This window comes from Trachurus japonicus, chromosome 14 (genome assembly GCF_045865225.1).
Source record: "Trachurus japonicus isolate A0001 chromosome 14, Traja_1.0".
NCBI classification, from domain to species: domain Eukaryota; kingdom Metazoa; phylum Chordata; class Actinopteri; order Carangiformes; family Carangidae; genus Trachurus; species Trachurus japonicus.
The window spans coordinates 6,944,580-6,962,173 of record NC_140920.1 but is presented as its reverse complement, the minus strand read 5'-3'; the positions used below and the strand labels follow the sequence as shown (position 1 = coordinate 6,962,173).

Genomic DNA, 17,594 nt, shown 5'->3' with positions numbered 1-17,594 from the left:
CCACAAACAAGAGTGGCATGTGTGAGTCTGGCGGTGATGACATGTTGTGTCATCTTTAGATAAGAACTGGAGGAGGTATAGTCGTCTATAATGGCATCATTGAACACACAGATGCCCAGTTCCACTATCATTCCAGTTTTACAGCCCACACATATGCTGTCACAGCCCCACTCTGTTAGCACCAAGCTGTGGGAGCAGAGCGATCTACTGTAAGCACTATTGGATATGAGACACAGTCTGGCATTCAGACCGAAGTGATGATGTAACATGAGAAGCAGAAATCCAAAAACAGTGGGAGAAAAACACTCAACCAAAACATTTGAAACTTGTTCAGCAGAAGATTGAAACTCTGATTTTCAAAAATGAGAAACAAATGAAACTTAAGTTAAGAAGACAAAGCAGCGTGAGGCCGGGAGGTTTCTTTGTTTATTAAATTGAGCAAATGTTCAGACGCATTCCTCCTCACTGAGGGCTTTCAGACATGAACATGAGAATGCACTCTCTCTCTCTCTATGTGTGTGTGTGTCTGGCATTATTAAAATTTTTAAACCACATCTGAAATGCCACCAGACTGGATTTCACCTTGCCTCTACAGTAATTTGTCCTTCATCCAACTGCGTCCAGCTTTTTTGTATTTCCCCCCCAGCCTGTTACATCGCGCAATATCTGTTAAAATATCTCCTTATTACAAAGCATTTATAAATTGTTCTTTTATCAGCAACAGCATGTCATGCTGTGTCATTTGGTGGTCTCTGCTGATTAAATGAGGCCCCCATTAAGAGAAACATCTCTGCGTCTCTTGATTTGCTGCATTTTGCTGTTCTTCTTCTTCCTGATAATGGATTCTGTCAGATTTCATACATCACGTTTCGTTATCCAGAAGCACAGTCTTATAATTAAGGTGCAGACTCATGGACTCTGTCATCCAGCAGGGAAAACACACACACAAAACATTGTTTAGTGAGTTTCTTGCAGCATCTATGTGTAAATATTAACTTTAACTTTAAGATGTGTGTGTTTAATGCAGTTGTAGGATGTTGCACCTTGAGAGCAGCAGGTTGGAGAGCTAATAACACCATGTGGAGGGTGACACCTGGTCTTTCATAGAGGGGAAGCTCATTTTAGGCCTACATCATAATATTTGTCCACATTATTGACCACCACCACCACCTAGTCTACCGTATGAATGAATGAACAAACTAACAAAACTATATTAAACCCAAACAAGGAAACGTGAGAAGTACTGTATGTTCAACCGAAACAAGGAAATGCTATAATTGCGTTTTATTTACAATGTATGATACTGTATGCACAATGGAAATGGGCTGTCGCCAAGCAAATACTAAGAAATGAGCAGCAGTTTGTCTCTTGACTGCACTTGCAAAAGCCACAATGGGATTCAACTAAAAAAAAACAGTTAGTAGTAATAGTATAGGGATTTAGCATTTAGACAGATCCTCCAATCATCATGCAGAAGCCCAGTGTCCAGGCCCCGCCCACTGCTCCTACTCCCAGGGACACTGACTGTCTAGTAACTGCAGTGGAAAAAATGATTCTTTTCTGCCCCGCTCCATGGACGCTGAGCTTCAACAGGTTTAATGCACTGAGACGAATGTATGAGAAGAAAATCACATCAGTCGACCTGCGATAAAAAGCTGATTCTAAATGAAGTTGAACGCGTTCTAACGCATTTATTGTCAATGAAATGTAAACTCAACAGTTCATATCTGACCTTGTATTTTTTACTTTTAAGAGGAAGCAGAGCTTTCCTTGCAGTCTTAGAGCAATTGCCTCCGACTTGATGTGAAACTCCAACAACCCTCCGTCACTGTGAACAGGCAGCTGCAGAGGGTGTGAAGTGTTTGAGATTTATAGGGAGTCAGATCTGTCAACCTGAAGGGGGCACAAGCTGCCAAATCAATCACCTCTCAGGCACGATCGCACGCCTAACTGAGCTTTTACCCTCACGCTGTTTGCATTTAACCGGACAAGCTGCATGGACGGAGTCTGGACTCGGGTTGAAATATTGGTCTGGAAGGAAACTTGTTCTGTGAGTGGGCAGATGTGACGAACGAGGGACATTTTAGATCAAAAGTGATGCACAGGGGTCAAACTAGTCTATGACTTAATACTGCATATTTTATAATTTTTTTATTTAACCAGATACAGTAAGTCATTAAGTACAAATTCCTATCTACAAAGCAGTATTCCAAAGATGAGTGCAAGGTCTCTCTGCGTAGGAGGAGGGCATAACCCAAAGTGCAAAAATCAAAAAAGGCTCCCGCACACTCTCTCACTCTCAATTATCATTTTATTGAAGCAACGTTTTGGTCGGTGTGTGCCTGATGAAGGTCACACCGATTGAAACGTTGCTTTAATAAAATGATAATTGAGAGTGAGACAGTGTGAGAGAGCCTTTTTTGATTTTTATCTACAAAGCAGTGAAATAAGCTACAGTACCTATTGTATATGCTGGTTCAGGGGTGGCCGTTGGGGCTCACCAGGTTATCACATAGAGACCAATAACATATACATGGATGGACAATTTAGAGTTAGCTACTAATCAACATTATGTGATATGTTAGGACTGTGGAGGAAATCAGAACTCATGCAGGCACAGGGGAACATGCAAACCCCCTAAGCCCGAGGATCAAACCCAGAACCGTCTTGCTATTCAGTCAACAGGGCCTGCATCATCATGCTGCACTATGATACTCTGAAAGTTAGCAGCATTTAGAAGCTGCTTCAACATTAAACTGAGATGAATAAACATCAAAGAGGTTCAAGTAGAGACTGGGTCTAAGAGCAAAGCTTTTAATATTTCTTTTTAGCTACTGTCCAATTATTGTATGCACCATATAGATATTTTAGAGCCATAATTCAAACACTTAAACGTGTCCTTAAGCGCAGTGAATGTAATAAATCTCTAAACCACAGGCAGTACAAAAGGAAGTGTGGAGCTGCTTCTCCTCTAGTTCCGGACACTTTTTAATTACCTTAAAATCATGCGTGAAAAATCATAATTCTGGTTCATCAACCAAGTGAAGATACAGAAATATTATTCTCTTTTGAGTTTATGAATTTTTGTTACAAAGAAAAAGTTCAGAGAGACAACTTCTCTGGCTCTGTCTAAATTGTTCCTATCCAATAAACCATCCATTGTGCTTGGACTGAACAAAAACATAAAGATTATTTATAAATGCAGTTCGCTGTAAGCCTGTAACAGTCGAGCTGCAGCCAGCTGCTTTCTGTGAGACTCACACACACACACACTCCTGAACGGTGGCATGTGTGTGAGGTCTCTGCCAGCATCTCACCCCTCCACTGCGGTTATGGGGGGGAAATTTAGCTGGCTGATTTCATAGCCTCTTTATGTGGTGTTCATGGTTTGCTTGACGTTAAGCAGGTATAATCTCCACTCCCAAAGGTAGATCACAGGGAGTTTCTGCTTTCAGCTCTGGTATTATTTCTGAGGCTTTTATGTTCTCTTCAGGGTCACGACTTAATCAAACACAAACCACAACTGAGCCTAAAGTCACTGATGCAGATACTACAGATTACATACGAGGGAGAAAAATGACAAAACTGTGCGAGCTGTGAGCAGAATGCTGCCAAGGAAGTTAAAAACAAGAGGGACGGTGGAATTTGTGCAGCGAACCCACAGGAATCCGTCCACACGACCACACACAGACACCAGGGTCAGGGTTTTTGCAGATGCCAAAATATTTATCTGCCTCGGGGCGCGCTGACAGTACGCTGCATTTTTCTATCAAAAGTAAATCTCCCTATCATTACACAACAGTTGCCGTCAAGATTAGCTGTTCCCCAGGCGGCTGCTAATGCCCTGGAAATTCCTGCAACGCTTTTAGTGTCGTAGAGAGAGAAAAAAAAACCAACAACAATGAATTTCGGCCGGTGGCCAGAGGTTTAAAAAATAACAAATAAGTTCTTCTCCATGGCCACTTTCCCTCCATGTTTCCATTTCCCTTTCTTGTTAGTTGAAGATGTGCCAGAGCTCAACTCTCATCTGATCTGAAGGACACCGTCTATTCATCACAGGCTTCAAAAAGCTCCAAAACTCTGAGTCTGAGAATCCATATTATGTTGTCGGTCCATTTTAACTCATGATTACTTTGATCATAGATAATAGAAGAATCCTTAATGTAGCCGGATGCAAGTATGTGTGTGTGTGTGTGTGTGTGTGTCAGAGAGAGGACAGACTGTGAACACCCGTCACTCAGTGGACCATCCCGAGGGAACACTTGGCCATCATGATGACAATCAGCCATAAACTCCTTGTGTTCTCCTTGTGTTTTAACAGCATCTGAGGCATCACACCGGACTCCAACCATTTAATCTGTCTGTTCCAGCTGCACTATGATGTGTTCAACTTCCCTTTAGATGCACAGAGTGTCACCTCAGTTATTAAGAAAACAGCAGGGAGCCACTCGATTCTCAAGGCAATATGTTTGATGTCTCATTTTGATCAAATTCAAAGATTTTCCTGTAACTGGGGAAGAATTGTATATATATAATATAATGTACTGGTTTGAATGGACAGTGATGTGGACAATATGTCGCCCTTTTTATCAAAATGAGAGTGCAGCTCATCAGTGGACTCACGACATCGCTCTCTAACCTTTATTATGAAATGGATTTTCATTTTCACAGGCCAGGGCAACACATCACTTTCACTTTATGATGACATTCAAAAGGACAAATTTTACTCATCACAACAGTTTTGTTTTTTATGAATATGGAGCCTGCGTCACCTCATCACTTCAGTGCATCTTCACACACCTCGGTGGTTTTTAACGCCTCTGATCTAAATTCATTGTGTAGGAGACGGCTTCATCCAGGGCTCATCGCTGTTTTTTGCGCGTCCCCATCAGGATGTTTACTCAACATCTTGTTCAACCCAAGGCTGTGACATTCACTGGCCTCATTGTGTATACCTGGCATATTGGGGCGCACATGATGGCAAACTCCTGGTTTGTAAAAGTGCTCTATAATACAGATTATTATTATCCTTCCAGCTCTGTGGTATTTACTCAATAACATCTTGGAAAAAGCTTCCATTATAATAATAAAATAGAGGTTTTGTTTTAACAATGTGTCTTACTTGTGCACAAGTTGTATGGACTCTCTATGACCAGAGCTACAAAAAAAATAAAAAGAGAACAAAATCCTCCTCAAACACTCTTCTGCCTGTGGGTTGAAAGCTGAGTGTGAAGAATTTGTAGCTTGCTCCTTCAAAGTGGATGGCAGCTGGAGTCAGTTTGGATTCACAACAGTTACAGTTGATTTCAGCAGCAACTCAGGTTCATGGCTAAAAAAAAACCCTATAAGAAAACAACAACCCAGGAACAATAAAAACATTGCATATGCATCAACAGCAGCTTTTTCTCAAACTACTTTGTAACGTAATTCACTTCACAAACTATGCCTGTTTAAATGATGCCAGAACTCCTCACTAACAATTAGCAGGATTAAAAAACAAGTCCAAATCCAACTAAATTCATGTTGTTTCTATTGACACGATTGACTAATATGTGTTGTTTTTGTGTTGTTTTATTGCCACTTGGAGTCATGAAAACAAGATGCAAACACAACATTGATATTTTATCATTTTGTACATTAGTACAGTAAATGACGATGATGATGTTGATCTCCTATCTAACCTGGTTTTAACTCCATTTTGGTCTCCACCAGCTGTGGGGGGAGTTATCTGGCTGTCAGACAGACAGGCTCTATATTCTCCACTCTGCTCACCAGCTTGAAACTAATTGGCTGCTTGGAGATGGTGGGGGGTGTGGAGCATGCAGCCGGTTTTGAGCGTTATCACTGGAAACAGCTGTCTGCTGTGGTTAGAAAAAAAAGGTTGGGCAACTCTTGAGGCAACACCTTCACATTTACACAGTCATGTGACCCATTGTTGATATAAATACACTGATTAATACTTAAGCTTTGACTCTATCATCTGGAATAATGCAACAAAGCATCTCTGGTGTTTATACAACTTCCCGGTGCCTCTAGTCTGTGGCCACACGTAGTTTTTCTCCCTGACATGAGATTTGGTGGTGAACCTGGCGAGTGCAGGTTGTTGGCCTGCCTCTGCCTCTTTCATCCCTCTCCACTGAGCAGCAGGGAGTCTGTGGAAACCTCTTCCCTTTCTGCTCTTTTGCTCAGCAGCTTCTAAAGGTCCTGGTGGGGGCCACGGGAACCGGTCGACACACACCGCACAGCCACAGCCTTGTGTTGTGTGTCTGCACGAGTTCAGCTCCTCGGTCTCCTCACACACACACACCGACAGACAGACAGACCACCAGTAGCGTCAACAGAGCTAAAGTACATCGTCGGGCCGATGTTTGGAGACAAGCCAAGGACACGACTGTGATTGTTGAGATAGATATGAAGAGCAGTGAATCTGCCAGCAGCCGCAGTCAGACCTGGAAAAAATACAAACTACAGCAACACAGGACGAGATAACACCAGAAAAACGAAGTTAGAGACGAGCTAGTAGGTAACGAGAGGGAAGTGAAAATATACAGAAAGTGCAAATAAACAGGAACGTTGTTGATAGATCCCCATGATAATAAGTAAAAAGAGATCACATCAAGCACCGTTGCAGCTTTCATACTGCGACTGCTCTGACACATCACAGGATTTACCCACAGTGCTTTGTTTATAAAGCAGTCAAATGCGTTCTGGATCGGTGGGAGTGTCTTCGTGCCTGTTGAGGAACCCGAGGCCGTTCGCTCTCACCTGGGAAATGAAACATGCTTTGTGTCTAATTTAGGGAGGAAATAAAGTGCCCCGGGCTGAGAGAGAGGAGCATTTGGTTTTATAGGACTCAGCTCTGGGAGTGCACTTAGTTCACTGCAGTGCTCCTGGTTAAGAAGCAGGCTTTAGGTGAAGAGATGCTGCATTCACATCATTATAATAAGACAAGTTCTTCAAACGTCCAAGCAGCTTTCATCCAAACCAGCTCTGCTCTTATGTGCAATAAACTCAAACTGTCTCAATGTACAATTGTGCTGAAATTATTCCCATCATGAATATTTTCTTCCTTTTTAAAAGTAAAACCACCATGTATTTATGCAGAAATATAAAAGATTAACGATAAAATCATCCACAGGAATTTTGTTTTTACTCTCTTTATGCTCTGTTGCTGATGTTGATGTGGTAAATACTGCAACACTGCACAATTCATGATACATGTTTTTGTATTAATAATGCCATCAGGAAATACAGTGGTAATATGAATGGAGACCAGGCATTTGTATTTAACACAGAAGACGATTCAAACACTCTAATAATTGTGGACGGTTTAGTTAATATTTATGAACATCAGCAAGTGAAGCCCAAAGCTAAACTCCAGACTAGTATGACTATGTGATCGTTGCTGTATCGACTCTGTAGAATAACTCCGAGGCTTTTTACACCAGAGGGAGTTTATTTCATTTGAAGTGCTATATCCCCCCAAACATCACCCCCAAGCACTGTCGCACTTGTTCACAAAGTCGGCCCATCCACAGCAGCAAACTGAGTTGTCGCTTGATGTCATCAAAGATTCGTCCTCACTCTCTTGTGTGCAACTTCCACTCACTTTTTTTTTTGTGTGTGTGTTTGTGTGTTTGCAGAAAGAGAGAGAGACTGGATGATCCAAGGTCACAGAGACTTAAACACTTTGCATCCTGAAAAGCTTTCGAGGCGACGCAGACGGCATCACCGTGGTCAAGGTTAGATTATAATTTTATTTATGTTTTTTTTTTTTTTACAATTGATTTCAGCGACTTCTTTAAAAGCTGTGTATCATGGTCCTGGAGAGAAACTGTAGAGAGAGAGATGTGAGGCGTGTGTGTGTGTGTGTGTGTGTGTGTGGTGGGGGAATAATTGATACTTAGATTATAATTTCTGGGTCAAGCACAAAAAAAAAAAAGCTAAAGAACAGGACGGCGCTCAAAGTGAATGCAGAGACGGCGTTGGAGTCCACGAGTCCACTCCCGTTGATGTTCTACAATGAGGGCTGATGAGATTCACTGTCCTTTTATATTTTAAAGATTTTCAATTATGCAGTGCTACCGTTTGATAGGCGTCATGTAAAGGTCAATTTGGGCTTCACACGATGAAGGTTTGAGTAATTCATTCGGCGTGGCACACTCATTTTTCTCACTTGCAGCAGAACGAATGAGGACTAATGTGGTCGGCCCGCACTGTGTTGTAAATTCTGATTTGTGGGCTGGTGTGTTTCGTACCGCAGGAGTTTCTAAATGATGCCGACAGCCACATTAACAAACTTTTTCACTGAGCTGGGATTCTGTTGGAAGACGCAATATACTCAAGTCATCTATCTAAAGAAGAAACAAACAAACAAACAGCAAAATTACAATATCATAACATTGACTGATTCACCGGGACTCACCTCTTTACAACAGGCTGCACAATATTTCTCTGTTTACACTCCATGTTCATCTATTCAACATAATAACTTACTCTTACATATTATACACTGATATTTGCAGCTGGTTTTACTCTTGAAAAACCCTGAGACATCTCTGAATAGAAGAGTTTAACTCGTTGTACTGCTTTACTTTGCAGAAAAATGATCAAATCACAGGCACAAACACAAAAGATGTGGAGTTATGTCATCATCATCATCATCACTGTCTTCCCTGTTGTTTCCACTTGACTGTATTTCATCTCAACTCATTAATACAGTCTTGGTGACACCCACATCATATTGTTTGTTGCATTATCTAGATTATAACCATTATCATCTGATTACTTCACTTGAACCATCCCATATCTCAGATGGACGCAGCAGCAGCAGCAGCAGCAGCAGCAGCAGCAGCAGCAGCAGCAGCAGCAGCAGCAGCAGCAGCAGTAGTGGGGTGAATGAGCTTTCAGGGCGAATGGAAGGAGGCTGAAGTTTTTCTAATGTGAGAACAATTACCTGGATGCATGATTTGATTTAGCGCATCAAGGCGGCTGCATCCTGCCAGGTCTAATGGATTTAGCTAAGTAACTTCTTAATGCCTTTTCTGGAGAGCATTCAAAGCCTCTATATTGGATTTTCCACTCTCCCATCTCTAACGTTTCCTCCATCATTCCCCTGTTTCTCTGGCCCTCGCTGAACCCCCGCTCCCCTCTCTGCCCCCGCCGTCGCGGTCTGGTCTCATGGTGCCACTTTGGTTGAATATGAAATTTAGCCTGAACGGCTCCAAGACAGCTCGCAGGTGTCACTGGAGAGCCAGAGAGAGAAAGGGTATGTGAGATAACGCTGGTTTCGCTACTCGCTGCCGGTGGAATATCAGATGTTCTGTCAATCACACGATAACCCACCGTGGATCCAGATTCACTGCATAAAGTTGCGTAGAAAACAATGGATTTATTTTTTACTTTCACTATGTTTCCATTTAAGTAGGTTTATTTTCCTTTGTGGAAATAATTTAGGTGATGGACTAAGCTCAATGGACTGAAATACATTACATTCAGTTACAGTCACTACAAAGCCCAAAGGTGCAAAGCAGGTAGCAACTATAGCACAGTTTATAAGAAGAAACGAGTTGGAAGATCGTTAGAAATGCTGCTATTAGGTATTTTGGACATTTTAATGTTTATTTCAGACATAAGAGCAGCATTTCAGAAATGTTTCCCTCTTAAACAATGATTCTTTTTTGAATTTTTGGACTCACTGTGGTCCTGGATTTTACTTAGTGACAACTCTGCAGTCCAGACAAAGCTGTATCTGAAATGATGGTATATTATGATAAAAAAGAAAGAAAGGAGGAAGCGATCCTGTTTGGATCATTATCTTAGACAGGTGCTCTTCAGTGAGACAGGTGTATCTTAACAAAACAAAAAACTCCAGGGACTTCTTGCTGTAAAACAAGGATGTAGGCGTCCAAGAGAAAAAGGGGACTGAGGCACTAACAGACCTACAGGTATCATTCTAAGTCTTCATCAGGGTCAATATTATGATGTTTATCAGATTTTGTGACCGGTGTGAATTCCATGCAACTCTATTGTTGAAAAGAGAGAGGGATGGAGCAGGGATAGCAGTGCCAGGTTACACAGTGGCCATGAATTGGTTTCAAGTCGCCATGGAGAGTTCGTGGAGCTGAGTGAGCAGCAGAAGGACATGTGTGACTCTTTAAGGTTGATCAAACACAGGCCCACACTTTGGCTGTGCTTTGGCCATTAAAGGTGATTTGGACCAGAGTCACTTCTCCTTATATTTTATAGGTGTATGACCAGGAGACAGAAGGGACAGATGGTCAGAGAATGAAACATGACACCTGGGTTTCCTGTGACCTTGAAGTGAAGAGGTCACTCACAGGCTGTAATGATGAAGAGTTTGGTTTATTTAGAGGTTTAGGTGAAGTTGGTCTTCCTGCATTCATGTGGATATGTTAGGGACACGTTGAGACAGTGGCGGGTCGAATGGCATTGGTGTAGTTGGGTTTCGCCTGTGAGTAGATGATTGAACCCAGGAAAGGAAGATGGTGTACAATGTAAAGAGTAGGCCAGAACAACAACAGCTGATCGACCCAGAGAGAAAGGAAGAGAGGCCTTTATCTCCTGCTCCAGCTTCTCTTTGGGCTTTTGTCTGAGCCATTTCACCAGAGTAGCTGCTCTTAATTTTAAAGCTCAACTGGTTTGGATCAAGGAGGACTCTCACTGAAAGGAGATCTGAGACCTTCTTTGACAACCACTCTTTGGTTTGACTTCGATAATAATAGAAACAATGAATCAGGTTGATAGTTTAGACTGGAGCCGGGTCAAGGGAAGACTTTCTGAGCAGAGGTTTTGTACCTCAGCCTGTTTATGTGCAGTTTGAAACGCTACAGCAACCAGTGGAGCATTTATCATATTTATGTTTGCTGACATGTGGCTTGGAGGAAGTTGGTGGAAAAGCAATCCAGCAGAGACACAGTGGTAAAAAAAAATAATAATACAAAAATATTTTGTTAAATTTACAGACTCATCAGTTTTATAACTGACTGCAGGCACAAAGTCGTAATTTCACCCTTGTAGAAAGAGAAAGTTGTTTGTCTCTTGGCTCATATTTTCTCCCCAGTATTTCTTTTTAGACACCAATATATGATTTTGTTGATTATACGGGGAGTTTTGAGAACATCCTGTTATTCTACAAACTGAGGAACACTTTCGCTGTCTGTACTTTTATCCTCACCGTTCTCTTGTCTGTCCTGTTTCTGACAACGCATTAACGCTGTGGTGGAAAAAACTGGTAGGCAAGAGGGTGAAAAATATTATAAAATGAAATGTTATGTCCATTTCAAGGAAAATGTTAAGGTTTATAAGGGAGAGAGTGATTCTGAATAAACAGCAGTGAAGAATGAGAGAGGACGGGCTCTGTGGCCTTTAATGCAGCATAAACAGTTGAATCTGTCAGCTTCAATATGAGCTAATTGGCACTTTGAATTAATAAAAATCAGATTATGTTGACACTCACACACATCTGTTTAGACATTTGGCTGCCCACAGTTGGGTGTGTTTACCTAATTGAATTTCAGTCACACGTTTGTTTCCTCTCAGAACAAAACACTAACTTATGAAAAATTCAAGATGTGAGCATTTGTATGAGTTTAGCTACAAGACATAATTTGGAGCAGAAAAAGCAGCAGAGGGCTGGAGGCCTGTGTTCGTGGTCGGGTTCAGAATACAACAATATCATTATTTAGTACAAAGAAATAAAAAATAAATTAGGAATACGCACGTGGCCAATCTCAGGATGAATAATATCTGGCACCCAAGGCTCATCACGACCTGGCTGTGAGTGTGTGTCTGGGCAATGTGCTAATGTAGTAAAACACAACAAAAAAAGACGTTTATTAAAATCCTCCTGAGAAATAATCTGCTTCTTCTTTGTTATTTTTATTTTATTTTTTGACTTAAAAACAATTCATTTCCTCATGGCAGTGTAAAAGTAATCAGTCTTTGACATGGATTTGTTGTCTGTTGCAGGTTTAATATCCCAAAGTGTGTCTGAAAAATTATAGAAAATATAATTTTCTTTACTTCCATCTGTTTTTGTTTAAACGGGCCCTCAGGGTGTCTGAAAGCTCCAGGTTAGTTCAGTTTGCATTGTGTTTACATGGTGCATGTTCCTAAATAACGTTTTGCATAACTGAGTTAAAGACTAAAACTTTTAACTGAATGATGCACAATGTAACCCAGGAACCAGCGGCTAAAAATCCAGCAGTGAACTGGAGCGACATGGACGTGGATGTGGAGCTGCAGCATAAAAACTCAGGAGGAGAATGAAATCACATATATAGGTAAAGTTTAACAGTGAACACAATCACAGAGCATGTGATTGTTTTGTTATGTGATAATAACCACCTGCTGAACACCGCAATCCCATTGTGTGTGACACAGATACAACTCCCTCTCTCTCTCTCTCCCTTTATGTCTGGGTTCATCTCAATATCCTGCTCTCTCTCTCTCTCTCTCTCTCTTTTCTTCTCTTTCTCTCCTTCTCTCTGTCTGTGCCACTCTTCCTGCCTTCAAGACAGACAAAATGTCAGAAGCTCCCAAGTGAGGGGAGACATTTCATGGTCTTGAACAGCCTCTTTCAGCGCCTTGCTCCACATGTACCTTTCCCCCAGCCAAGTGAGTCAGACTGGAGCTCAGAAAAGGGGGGAGAAAGAGAGGGATAGCGAGAGAGAGAGACGGACATATAAACTGTGGGCAGATAAAGACGAGGGAGAGAGAGAGAGAGAGCAGACAAAGAGACACAGACTGTGGAGAACTGAATGCGTCTAACATTTTGTGGAAAAAAATAAGTTGCATTCATTTCTGTCTGGATCTGATTGTGTCGTTAGCTGCGTTTTGCTACAGACACAAACCGACCAAATATTGCAACACCTCCCCCTGCTGGATCTACTGCAGTGAGATGAGCAGATGAATAATGGAGGCGCTCTCTCTCTCTCTCTCTCCCTCTCCCCTCTCCCTATCGCTCTCTCTCTATCTCGTTCATTCAGTGCCTCACTCTCTCACCCTCCTGAGCTTAGTGCCTTTTTTTTTTTTTTTTTAACTCTACTTAAACATCTCCTATTTTTCTCCATGGGGGGGTCAGAATGCCAGATGACACAATGTGAAACAACAAGCGGTGGATGAAAAGGGAAATGTATCGCCTGAGGGTGGAACAAATGTCAACAATAACAAATTACATCAGCATTAGCTGTGTGTGAGAGTGTGTGTGCATGTGTGTAGGGGTTAAACACACACACAAAAAGAACAAGTGTTCTGTAACGACTTTGAAAGCTGTCGTAGTGTTATGGTAAACAACCACACAGTTAGATCCTAGATGAAATTATGAAGGATATTGGATGTGTGTGTGTAGGTATATGGGTCTGTAGTTTGTATTGTGTACTATACTTGAGGAAGAACAGCTCAGTCATTCACAGTCATCCAGCTCTTCAGTGTCTGAGGAGGAAATCAGTGCGTTTCTGTGACAGAGCCTCGGGCACACCCTCATGTAATATGAAATTGTTGCCCAAAAACAATAGTACTACATGTGTATTTGATAAAAGGCAGACGTGTTCCCCTGATTTTTCCCTCTGTGGCCCACTGCATCTTCAAATCTGTGAACAACTTCAAACAGAACAAACGCTCAAGGGAGCTGCTTTGAAAAAATAAAAAAATGAAAAATAAATAAAGAAATTCAGATTTAACTAATGACTTGGCATCAAGCTGCTGAGAGACCTGGGAGTACTGATGTCCTGTCCAACCCAGCTGAACATTACATTGCACTTTATAACATAAACTGGTTTCTTTCCTTTCTCTAAAAATAGATTCTGCTGTTTCATATCGTTACCACACTACATACATGACAAACTATATATTAAGGCAAGTACAAGTGTAATTTTACCCATTACTGTAAAATGTAATGCCATTAAACACTGTCTTATAAAAGCTGTAACGATAGTGAAACAATAGTAAAACTATGGCTCTGGGAGCTTAATAACATAAAATACAAGAATAATATGACATAATGATTATGACTGTACTTAAATTGTAATGCATGCTACACCACCATTAAAGCCATGCAGGCAAAGCTACAACAAGCATTTCCCAATATATTATTAGACACAAAGACACAATACATGAGTCTCAGAGCAGTCGCACCATTTTTCTTTCAGTTATGGTGCAGCAGCAGGAAACTATATCGCTTTCACTGCTCTGCAATCACATTCAGAGCAATGGAAGCTCTGGACAATACACACTGGACTATTCTTCTACTGAGTCACGCTGCACTGACCAGCTGCCATCGTAGCTCAGTGTTACAGTAATAAATATATAGAAGTGTGTACTCACTGCTCACAACATGACAATTCACCTGATCTGTGATTAACTGCAAAAAGAGTCCAGTCCTTCTCTCAGCTCAACGGTTTAATAGGAACAACAAACCCAAACTACAGCTACATGTCAAACAAACCTGACCATGTCTGCTGCCATAACTCATATACTTATAATAACATTTATTTGACGTAAATTAACTGGTTTAGATTCACTTCAATAAAAAAAAGAATGTAATGTTTGCATTCATTCAAGTATTTTTTTTTCCAATGTTCAGTTTTACCTTTGACAAGCAGTTTTTAACCTGCGACAAACACTCCCAGTGTCTATGATCACGCCGATTTGATAGTGCAAAATATGTATGCAAGCATTAAAGTGGGATGGGATGGGCAGGTGTTGCATTTCTTTCCATATATTTGTCATTTTTTGTCATTTTCAAAAACTGGTGGAATCAGCTGATACTACTCGGCATGATTTTTGTGTATTTTTGGACCCAATATATTAATAAAGTGGATAAAATAACTGTCAGATCATGTAGGTGAAGTTGTGCAGAATTTTTTTTTTTACCAAACATGGGTATGGTAAACTTTTTTGTGGTATTTAAAATAGTATTAAAAATCCCCGAAAGGGTTAAAACATCTTGACAACGCTTTGTTGAGCAAAGATTTCCCTTGAACTCCACATCACAACATTTTGGTTTTGATTATTCTATAATTACATTATGACACCACGAGACTGACAACATGGAAATATTTTCTCTGTCACTGTCACAGATGGTGTGTGTCCTCTCTCTGACTGACATTAGCTGTTAGCCTCCAACCAACTCGTCATTTTCCAACAGCGACTCACTGTAGCCTCTGGTCGGCCCTGGAGACGTTCCTCTGTTCAGTTGGTGTATTATAACCTCGTTATAATAGGTTTGGCAGCAGAGAAACTCACTCCAGTGGCTCTTTTAGAAAGGTGTTGGGAGGGAAAACTCCTCCATATGTTTTCGATTTTCCCTCTCGTCTGATCAGGAGCCATTTTCCTTCCAAACCATTTGCATTTAACCCACTAGCTGTTGATGGATGCTGCAGCGTAGCACGGATCCTCTGGGAGTTGATGTGAGATATGTGTCGATTCAATGCACACAATCTATCAAGACCTGATTTATGGTGCACTTCACTGTAATATGTGATGGCTGCCGTGCACAGAACAGTAGATTGAGAGCCAATGCATACATCTGAAGATAAAAGGCTCTGGTTTGTGAAGAGGGGTTTTGACATTTAGAGACATCCGTGTGAAAATATAACAAACCTGAGCACAAAATCCCACACTCCTCAAATCTGGTTTTCTTGATACGATTCTCCTCATAATTGCATAGAAAAAGGATGATGTATCTTAACTATACATCCAATTAATGTTTCACAGCGCGCTTCCCCGGTCACACACCGTGTTATCCTGTAAGTTCTTTATTGATTTATGCTCTTGAGACTGGAAAGGCACTGGCCTTGAGAGGAAATTATATTTTGTACCTGTACAAGCCAATACATCTATTAAGGCTGCAGCTGGCACTGTGTCATAGTTTCAGGAAGTCAGTTTTGCAGGCAAAATCCCCGGTGGAAAACAGGGCGAAGCTCTTTCAGAAAGTCGGTGGTGGTGAGAGTTATCTGGAAAAAGAAAATGTGCGAGGAGAGAAAAGAAAAAAAATGTTACGCTCTTGTGATTGAATTCGATAGAACTTGTGCCCTTTGAGTGGCTATTTTCCCTCCCAGAATAGTTTCAAAGGGGCATGTCATGGTAACAAGATATGATTGAATGGCAATGTGTGGCTGAGCAGAAGTGAGCTTCATAGCCTTTTGAACCTCAGAGCTTGTTAGAGATATGCATGGCAGCTAATGGTTCTGACAAAGAACATCCGGAAGGCCTTGGAGAGAGAGAGGGAAAATTGGGAGGAATGGGAACAAACAGAGAAAGGAAGAGACAGAGGCGGGGTGAAAGGATATTACAAGAGAAGATGAACACGAGTGATCCCTTCAAAATCCCTGAAGGGTGAAACGGCGCTCAGGTTGAGCGGGGCAGGAGACAAAGACGAACCTTAACCAGGTTATGTTTGCACCGCCCGAGCTAAATGTGGGTTTACACTGTGATTTATGGGAGTGTTACACAGCTGCAGGCAGGTCACACAGGCCCGAGCACATTCCCACACACATATGGACATAGCATGTAAACACACACAATAAAAGACCGGACACAGATGAAACAAAAAATGTATCACACTTATCAGCTTTGTATCCACCTGCAGGCAGAAATGTGTGTATGTGTGTGTGTGTGTGTGTGTGTGTGTGCCTGGTGTTCAGCAGTGACTGTAGCTGCATCAGGTCAATACTATACATGCCTACAGGAGCTTATATTAATACAGGACAGCTGACAGCTCACACATTGTGATAATACCCTGCAAAGAAAGTGATTTCCAAGCAAAAAAAAAAAAGAACGGTTCCAAATACATATTGTCCACATTGGATCCAAGAGTATTTATGCTTTGACCTTCAAGAATTAGGCAGTGTTTACCCACTGTGTAGCCAACTAGCTTACTGCAGCAAAACTAAAGCCAGGGCCATTGTTAGAAAGAGAAAAGAATTCAAAAACCGCAAACAGGTCGAATTTGTTCCACATAAATCCAGTTGTATTACTACAAAGAGTGGATTCTACACTGCAGATATGGTCACTGAGTCCCAGAGCAACTCCACACAGCTGCACAAAAAGCAGAGAGGGCACTGCCAATAGACGTTTTACATCTAATGTTAATGAGTGCATCTATTGAGTTGATGCAGTGTGAAAGAATCTGAACGCAACGCTTAATGTGTAATTATTAAAGTGCCTTTTTTTTTTTTTTTTCCACAAGAGCAAAACTAATTGTGTTTTAGCACTGGAGCAAAATAACAGGGGGCTCCATATACTTCTATATGTCCGTGACCCTTATTAACTGGTGGGGTTGAAGTGGTGTTTCTGTAAGCAGTCAGAAAACCAGTTAATTCCACATGAAAGCCTGCACTTGAAATTTAATGGAACTGGATGCATTTGGTGATGTAAGCCAAATAAATTACCCCCTCTGTCCTCTGGTATTAAATATAACCATGGATTGCAACAAGCTTATAAGACCTCTCCTGATTCAGGGTGCTTGGCTGGCTATAGTGGAATACAACGCAAACGTAATCCAATGATGGTATAAAAACAGCAACTTTTAATTGTGTTACATAACTGTCATTATATAAGACGACCATATA

General features: G+C 41.2%; 1 long non-coding RNA gene across 1 annotated transcript in view; it reads left to right on the top strand.

Annotated features, from left to right (window-relative positions):
- The first annotated feature begins 7,640 nt into the window (after positions 1–7,640).
- The window catches only part of LOC146974141 (uncharacterized), a 79,662-nt gene continuing 69,708 nt past the window's right edge, over positions 7,641–17,594 (top strand). Inside the window, exon 1 of the long non-coding RNA XR_015037593.1 lies at positions 7,641–7,742. This is a non-coding gene — a long non-coding RNA (uncharacterized LOC146974141). The remainder of the gene's footprint in view (positions 7,743–17,594) is intronic.